The sequence below is a fragment of the Paroedura picta genome, chromosome 2 (genome assembly GCF_049243985.1).
Source record: "Paroedura picta isolate Pp20150507F chromosome 2, Ppicta_v3.0, whole genome shotgun sequence".
Classification (NCBI taxonomy): domain Eukaryota; kingdom Metazoa; phylum Chordata; class Lepidosauria; order Squamata; family Gekkonidae; genus Paroedura; species Paroedura picta.
This window is the reverse complement of record NC_135370.1, coordinates 124,633,504-124,642,258: the sequence shown is the minus strand read 5'-3', so window position 1 is coordinate 124,642,258 and position 8,755 is coordinate 124,633,504. Positions and strand designations below refer to the sequence as shown.

The following is an 8,755-nucleotide window of genomic DNA, read 5'->3' as shown; positions in this document are numbered from 1 at the left end:
CATTTCCACATGAGGAATATGTTCTTGGGTAGCCTTTGAATATTGGCAGTTTTTAAAGCCCCCTCCACATGACATTGCCTGCATCCCAAGGTTGCCCAGTAGCTGGGTCAAGATTTTGCGATTTTGGGAATCGCCAAAACTGGATTTACCACCCTAAATCATGCATCCTATTGGTGAGCAACCAGGGATAAGACCATATGAAGGAGGAAATGTGTGAGAGTCTCAGCAGCTTTGTCCCACCCTGGCACCCACCCTCCCCTCTCCATTTCCTGCTCCAAGTAATTTTTTTTTAATGGCACAGTCTGTATTGTAGTGCAACCACAAAGCTACATTGTCAGAGGTGAAATAAAATCTTCTTTAAAGTGTCCACAGTCTTTTTGGGATCAGGCAGGCAAAACACAACCCCTTTTCTGTTTTCTGGAGTTGCGGGATAAACTGAGAAAGAAGGGGGGCAGGTGATCATGCAGGGATCTGAGCACTTTGCTTTTCATCCAATTATTTACACAAAATGTCTTTTTGGGCTCTGGGAACCATGTTCATCATCTCAGAAATCCAGAAATTTGAGTCCAGTGGCACTTCTGAGAATAACAAAGTCCAATTCTGAGTATAAGTGAGAACTGTACATGAAAGCTTATACCTTGAATAAAACTTTGTTGGCGTAGAAGGTGCTGCTGTACTCAAACATAGATATGTACCATGCAGAAGAATTAATGTACTTTGTAGAACTGCCAACTGTGTGCTTTCACTGATCATGGGAAACATACTTCTGGTTATCTACTTAAGTCATATGCAGGGTTAAACCCTGAATTTCAGCACCAGCACCAGCACTGCATGGATGGTGAACCTGTCAAACAAAATCAGATCAACTGACCAGAGTAACTGCTCTTAGCTAGAATATTAAAAGGCAAGCTCAAACAAGTAGCCCCCACAGGACAAAGGCATGTCAGGGCAAAGGGCAAGCAATGTCCAACTTTGTTCTGTATGGAGAGCAGGAGATGTAGTGACACATTTACAAGGAAAGGGCAAGAAGAGAATAAGATAGATGTGGCCAGCCTTTTTACTATTGAGAAACCTCTGAAACACTATTCAGGCTTCAAGAAACCCCAGAAGTGGTGTGATTGTGCAGAATATGGTTGGGAAGCATAGCTGTGTACATGCCCATCCAGGGACCCACCCCTTCCTACCCTCTCCAGCCCCATCATTGGACATTTGGGGAGGGGAGGGGGTCAACATGCCCACATACGGCCATATCACCCAATAAATGCTTAACAATTTTTAAAAATATGTTAGAAATTAATTAACTCCCACCCATTCGGGAAACCTTTCCAGGGCTGTCAAGAAACCCCAGCACTTCACAAAACCTTGGCTGAGAAAGCCTGGGTGTGGCATTTGCCAAATGCAAGACTTCTTGTCCCTCATTCTCCTAACAGAATTCAAGCAGATCAGCAAGATCAGTAGGTCTCTTAAGACATCTCTACGTAAAGAACCCCAACTCTTGCACTCTTGCTTGGAATAGCTCAGGAACATGAAAGAAGTGGCCCTATCAGTGGTATTGGGCAATGTGCAAACTAAGCAAAAACTGTTGAGGCTAAGGTGCATCATAGGGGAACGAATGTTGTGCTAGAGACCTATCCTACTCCATGGGGTCTTTGTGGGTTTCAAAAATGCCAGTTTCCTAATCCAAGTGGCCCCAGCTGGGGTGGAGTAGCCATTAACATGACAGTGAATCATGCTGCCCTGGAGAGCCAATGATGGCCAAGAGTGAGCAGAGCCCAGCAGTTCTGCCAGCCCCAGGGGAGCCCTTAACCTTAGTTCAATCAGAAGCAATGTTGCTTTGTTGCCTCCCCCTGCACTGCTATCAGATGTCCATGTAGACTTCTTTATATAGGTTCTTCACCTCTGAAAGTAAGAGTAGTGGAACATATTTCCCGAATCAAAAATGATATTATTGAAGCCCCCCTCATAGGGGACTAGGAATACACTGGACATTCTTTAGATGATTTGCAATTTTGGGGTTTAGAACAAATCTCTAAGAAACCGCATCAGAACATTCATTGACCTGCAACGCAAGCTACTTCAAAGGGAATGCTTTTGGACATTTTCACATGATATTATGTCTCCAAATGGTTTAAATTCATCCTGGGAATTGTCTTGTTTTCTATGATTTGGTACCAGTTAAACTTTGGTAACAGCCTGTCATATTCTCTAAACCGTTCCAACTAGTGATAATTAGCTACAGACGCACTGCACCTGCTAGACTTTTGGAAATGTTTTTATTGGGATACTATGAGCATGTCTATGGGGTCCCATAACCGTGATGATTATTACTGGGACCTCCATTATTGTGATGAGCCTGTGGCCAAGAGGTTACTAAAAGGTAATTTTTGTGAGTTATAATCTTTAACTGCTCCTGCGGTTAAATAAAAGGGTAAGGCCACCTGGGGAAGAGTTAGGGCGGGCCCTGTCCAGGATAAAAACTCAGAGGGCCCAATCAGGAGCCGCAAAGCTTTGGAGAAATAATGATTCACTTAATTTTAAAGGAGTATTAGTAAGTCACATTTTTTCTTGGATAGCCAATGTGCTTGAAAATGTGAGGCTCTGGATCGATGTAGAAAAACCTCATTAAGTATTAACAGCATCTTAACTGTTCTCATCATCCTGTATTGTCACCGTGACAAGTTGGCTGGAAGCCCCCTACAACGTTTTACATGGTAATGCTATAGTAGTGGGGGACTCACAAAGAGTGGGGTTCACTGTGCGTCAGTCTAGTCATACTCCCAGCCTCATATTCAATGGGATCTAGATGTACAGTGCATGTGAGTTTCCATTTTCTACATGCGCACTTAAAGATATTGCTTAACTTCCATATCCCACTTTTCACAGTTGTTAATTTTTTTTCACCTTTGTCTTTGTATCTTCCTGTTGTATGTGCTTATCTCATTTCATCATGTGCTTTGCCTTTCTAACAAGTTGGGAGTGTCTCACATATACCCAGAGTGAAATAATTACTGTTTGGATTAGATCTTGTTTTGAACTGGTCTCTTTTTAGCATGTCCCCACTTACCCAGCCTTTCTTTATATATAAAATTGGTCTTTTGGACATATACTTCTATGCATCTGATGAAGTGAGCTCTGATTCACAAAAGCTTATGTGGGAATAAATTTTGTTAGTCTTGAATGTGACACTAGACTCCTTGTTTTGTTTTGCTTCACTTACAGATAATGTGGGCAGTTTTGCAGAACTGAATCCCAGGGTCTATCCATGAGGGTATCTTGAATGTTTGCCCTGTAGGCTGCAGCCTACTTTTGCATAGCCCACACTGAGTGCCCCACATCCCTGACCAATGAAAATAACTACAGGTTTTGCACAGTCCACAGGGAGGAACTGTTGATGCCCATTCCTGTTTTGACATTAAAATTGTGACCTGTAGGAAACCTCTTTGTGTAGATGTAGCGTTGGCCTCCAATCTCCATCTTATGTGATCTCTAGGAACTGGTTATTTACATACTTGCATTTGCATTATTGCTTTCCACTTTTTGACTGAGAGGTCGCTAAAGCAGGATGGGTTTTTCAAGAATATTACAAAGGAGTGAGTCCTGAGCAAGTGTGGCACCACCCACCTTCAACGGGTCTTTTATTTTACTTCCCTCTTAATTTTCTGTCATCTCCACTGCCAAGCAACCCACTTCTCTCTGCACTTAATGGCTGCACTGACAGGAATTTGCAAGGCTCTACAGGGGGAGACTGTATTGCTTGGTTTCAGTTGTCATACTCTTATATAAACCCCTGAACATCTATCAAGCAGAAGAGTGGAAATTCAAAGTGTGAACAAACCAGAAATACACACCAACTTGGGCAAAGTGGTCCCCTTAACCTGGACTGTGGAAATGGACCAGCCTGAGACCAAGGTATGAAAAAAGTACTCTTTCATGCTCCTGCCCATCAGTTAAGATAATCAGCAGAAGCCATCTCAGTGTCCTTCCTTGTTAGAGGTCAGGGGAAGGGTAACAGAGGCAGGGTTTTTTCAGATGTGGAATTCCCTGCCCACAGCCACTCACTTGGCATCTATCTCAAGTAGACTTTAGTGTCAAATGAAGATTATTTTATTCTCTGATGTGTTTGGTTGTTTTTTTTCCCCTGCTGATGTTTAGGCTGGTTATTTTGGTAATGTTGGGATATCCTAATGATTTAAACTACCTCAGAAGCCTATCTACTGATACAATTTTTAAATAAATAAATATTCTTCCCCTTCCATAAGGGCTAGTCCAAAGGTACTCAGCGGATGTGGCTCTATGACATGCCACCTGCAGCTCTTTGGAACATTGTTCCCCAAAACAGCACTTTGTCCAGGTTTCAAAGTGGGAAAAGACCCTTGTCTAATGGAGCCTGTGGCTGCTAGGTGGGTTCCACCTTGAAGCAGCTGTCCCCAGAAAAACAGGTAAAGTACAAACCTCCCTGGGGCCCCATACCAGGGATGGAAATACGCATGGTCCTCTGGGTTGACATTAACATGGACATGGCTCTCCACTCAGTGGAGTGAGGACCACTGATCTAGTCACCTTGCGGCAAGCCTGTAAGCTTCCTTCCTTCCTCCCAGCAAAGGGCCTGTGTTTCTGATAATTGCATAAGGAGGCAGCAGTTCAGGAGGTGCAGTTTCCTCTCTCTCACACACACACACATTGCATCTCCCTGCCCAGGAAAGCTGCACCTGTTGAATTTCTCCACCTCTTGCAGTTAGCAAGCAAAAGGTGTGATCACAGCTATGGGAAGACGCAACCCTGTCCCACAGGTATAGCATCCCCCCCCCCTCCGCCTACAAATCATACCCACCCCCGACCCCCCTTCTTGCGCTGTCTTCCGGCTCCTCCTTCGGCCACTGATTTTGCGCCGGAGCCCGGCGCGTCTGCGCTCCCCCTGCCCACTTACCCCCCTTCTCACGGCGGCGGCGGCGGCGTCTCCAGAGCTGTCAGTGCGGCGGACGCGGCGGCAGCTCTTCCAGGCGGCTCCCTCCTGCTTCCCCTGCGCCTGGCGACGACGGCGACGACTTCAGCAGCAGGTAGAGCCCCAGCCCCAGCCGCGCCCCGAGCCTCCTCCATTCCCCTCCCCAGCCAGGAATAAAGGATGCTTCGCATTGCCCAGCTGGCTCGTCCCCGCCCGCCCGTCGGCTTTGGATCAAGTGGTTTCTTCCTTCAGCGAAGGATGCCTGTCTGTGGTGGGGGGGCGGCGGCGGGGGGGAATGAAGGACAAGGGCTTGCAGCACTGCCCTCGGGGGAGACCCCTGTTGGAGGAGCCGGGAAAGGGTGGGCTGTCAACTGGATGCCTGCCTGTTCTTTATGGGGCTTTGTTCTGGGCTGGCGGAATCCTCCTGACAAGGACACAGGCTGCAGCTTCGGCTGCTGGGGCTTGGGTCAGCATCACCTGTCCCCTCTCCTGCCGCCGCGGCCCCAGAGGCCCCTGGCAGGTAACCCTTCCCCAGCTATCTCCTCTGGAGCCTTCAGAAAAGACCAGAGCGAAGGATCCCAAATAAGGGATGGTGAAGAGGCAGGCAGGCAGGTAGGGGGGCGGGTGGAAGATGGAAGGTCTATGGTAGCATGGAGAACACAAGCAGCTCCATTTACTTCAATGGAACTAAAAAGCAACCTTTACAAAATGAAGGACAGCACTTAAAATATAAAATATCTGACTACCCAGGATTCCACACCTAACATTGCTAACCCATCTTCTACAACATCCATGTGGAGTCAATTCTGTCCCAATAGATTCTCTGCCCCCCCCCCCAGTCTGTAGAGTTCCAGGTTGTAACAGGACTCTTTGTAGACACTGGTGGGTTATAATGAAAAGAGCTGAAAGGAATAATTTCTGTTTATAAAAGCAAAAAATTATGGGAAGGCACTGCAGGATATTTTTCCTGTTTGGAGAGATGAGCTCTGAGAAGCCCTCCACTGGGACAATTTAATCAAGCAGGTAGCAAGTGGAAGGAGAGGTTAAGCCCAAAGGATGTTTCAGAAGTAGATTTTTGGTTGGTTGGTTGGTTTTTTAACTGACGCGTGTTGGCCACCCTCTCTGTCTTTTTCCTGAAGAAGTGCTGGCTGAATCCCACACAGCATTTTGTGACAGTTTTTTGCTGTGACCTCTTCCCCTGCTCCTTGGAAAGTAGACCAGCTTCTCCTGAGAAATATATTCTGCTCTCTGGCACTTTCTTGATGGGTTTGTGCACTGCCAGTTGCTTAGGAGGCTGCATTCTGGCTTTTGTGTTATGCACATATGGAGCATGCCTTGCTTCAATTATTCATCTTGGTGTCCCTGTAGTTTCCCGCAGTTGCTCTTCTCAAGGGAGTTCCTGGGTAACATGATTTTAATATTTGCTGCATTTGCAAGGGTGGCCCTATTTAGTTATGTGACTTTATCTAGTTCTTTACCAAAATATTTATCTAGCTACTCATTATCAGGGAAATAAGGGCTCACCAATAACAGGAAAATTCATCTGGGCCATTCTAAATACACTATAAACACTCTCATAAATAAAAAACAAAATGGGGGTGTGCATCAGTGCAAAGCTTTCAGGAAGGTACATAATAGCTAGCTAACCTTTTGAAGGTTCAGGGCTCACATTTTGTAACCTGCAATAGCCTTTCAAACCACCTGTTTTTCCAAATGCTCTCACTGTCTCCAGTGATTTCACATACAGCAGTGATGTTTTCATAAAATGACAATTTGTCCACTCTGAGAAGTATTCTTGAGACTATATTTCCAAACAATGCCTACATATCACTTGGCCTTGTTGGAAATCCGTTCAGTTTGTGATCATTTGTAATTGTATGGTCCAAAGGCAGATGAATGTTTGTTTGCAAAATAATGTTTTATTTGCCTAGCTCAGAAGATTTGTTTCCTGTTTTCTGTTACATGGAAGACTGTTTGGTGCACCATGGCTGAAGAGAAGATTGGGAGCCGGCTTATAAAATTAATGCCTGTTTTCTATCCGGTACCTCATATAACTATTATGATTTCTGGCTCTAATTGTCATGTACTTATTTTTAGGTCTTTTGTGTTTATGATGTGTTGTTTTCATTGATGTTGGAGAGGAGTGGAGATTGTGAAGACCTTTAGCTATAACAAAACTGATGGACTGGCAGCTTAATGGCTAGTTATGACCATAACTACCAGCAACTTCTATTTGCTTTGATTGCAGTTTTAAAACACAAATCACCAGCTTTGACACTTTGGAGATCAGTAGATAAGTAGCAAATTGCATAACATCATTAATGTTCATGTATGTCATCTCACTTGCTTGTATGGTATCTTAGCCATATAAATTAGCACCTGTCAGAGTGAAACCAAAAAGTGTTCACATTTTATTGTCTTCTTATCATTAAACCGCCCGTGGCGCCGCGGGCACCACGGACTAAATAAAAGGCTAAGGGGTTCTAGGGCGGGATGTGTCCGTGATGAGGAAGGGTCTGGATTGGACCCTTCCTCCGGACAGACAATCGGAGGGACCAATGGGCAGGCGCGCAGTGCCTACCGATTGGTGCCTCCGATTCCTAGCCCCAGCAACTGCGAGCCGCTCGTAGCATGGCTTGCAGTTGTTCCCTTTGGCGCTGGCCTGGCGCGTCGGAGGCGCGAAGTGCCTCTGACGCATCAGGTCGGCCGCAAGGGAGCCCCTGGCAGCCGCGCAGAGTGCGGCTGCCGGGGGCTCCCTGCCTGGCGGCCTGACGTGGCCAGAGGGCAGGCTTCGCACCTCTCACCGCGTCAGGCCACCGCCCAAGCGAGCCCCCGGCAGTCGCGCGGAGCGTGGCTGCCGGGGTCTCCCCGCAAGAAGGCTGCGCGAACGTCCGCCGCTGTCCAGAGCGGCCTGCGCGCCTGCCCAACGGCCTGGCCTCTGCAAGCTCCGGACCCACCCGGACAACCAGGTAAGCTGCCGCGGCCAGGGGCCCTCCTCTCTCCTTTCCCCTTCCCCCTTCGCCCCTTTCAAGGCCCATTTTTAGAAATGGGCTTTGAAACTAGTTTGTTATATTTATATACCACCTTCCCCTGAGGCTCAGTGCGGTTTACATAAAACAGGGAAACAATACAGATAACTCAGTAGTTATAAACAGTAACAATACAGTGAAAACAATAGAACAGTATAATAGAACAATGGTGAGAACATCAATTCAACTACAGCATACTGACGGTCCCTTGGATTGGGTGAATTGGCAGTGGATGTCATGGGAGGAAGGCTAGGTCGCCAAAGATTCAGGTCAACCTCAACCAAATGCCTGGCAGGGGAACTCCCTTTTGCAGTCCCTGCAGATCTGTTCAAGTTCTGTTAGGGCCCTGATCTTCTCTGGGAGTGCATTCCACCAGGTGGGGGCTAGGATGGAGAAAGCTGTGGCCCTGGTTGAGGTCAAGCGAACATCCTTGGGGCCAGGGATCACCATGCAGTTGGAGGTAGCGAAGCATAATGCTCTTTGAGTGGTGTTGGCAGAAAGGTGGTCCCTCAGGTACACTGGGCCCAGACCACATATGGCCTTAAAGATGATTACCAGAACCTTAAGCCTGATCCAGAATTTGACTGGAAGCCAACACAGCTGTTGGGAGGATGGACTGAATGTGGGACCTCCATGGTGTTGCTGTGAGAACCCTGGCTGCTGCATTCTGGACCAGCTGTAGTTTCTAGATGAAAATTAAGGGTAGGCCCGCATAGACTGAGTTGCAGAAGTCCAGTCTAGAGGTGACTGTCATGTGGATCACTGTGGCTAGGTGTTCCGGGGC

At 46.8% G+C, this 8,755-nt stretch overlaps 1 protein-coding gene across 1 annotated transcript in view; it reads left to right on the top strand.

Annotated features, from left to right (window-relative positions):
• Positions 1–4,901: 4,901 nt before the first annotated feature.
• The window catches only part of C1QTNF4 (C1q and TNF related 4), a 28,320-nt gene continuing 24,466 nt past the window's right edge, over positions 4,902–8,755 (top strand). The window contains exon 1 of the mRNA XM_077322469.1: positions 4,902–5,057. The gene's annotated coding sequence lies outside the window, so the exon portion shown is untranslated. The remainder of the gene's footprint in view (positions 5,058–8,755) is intronic.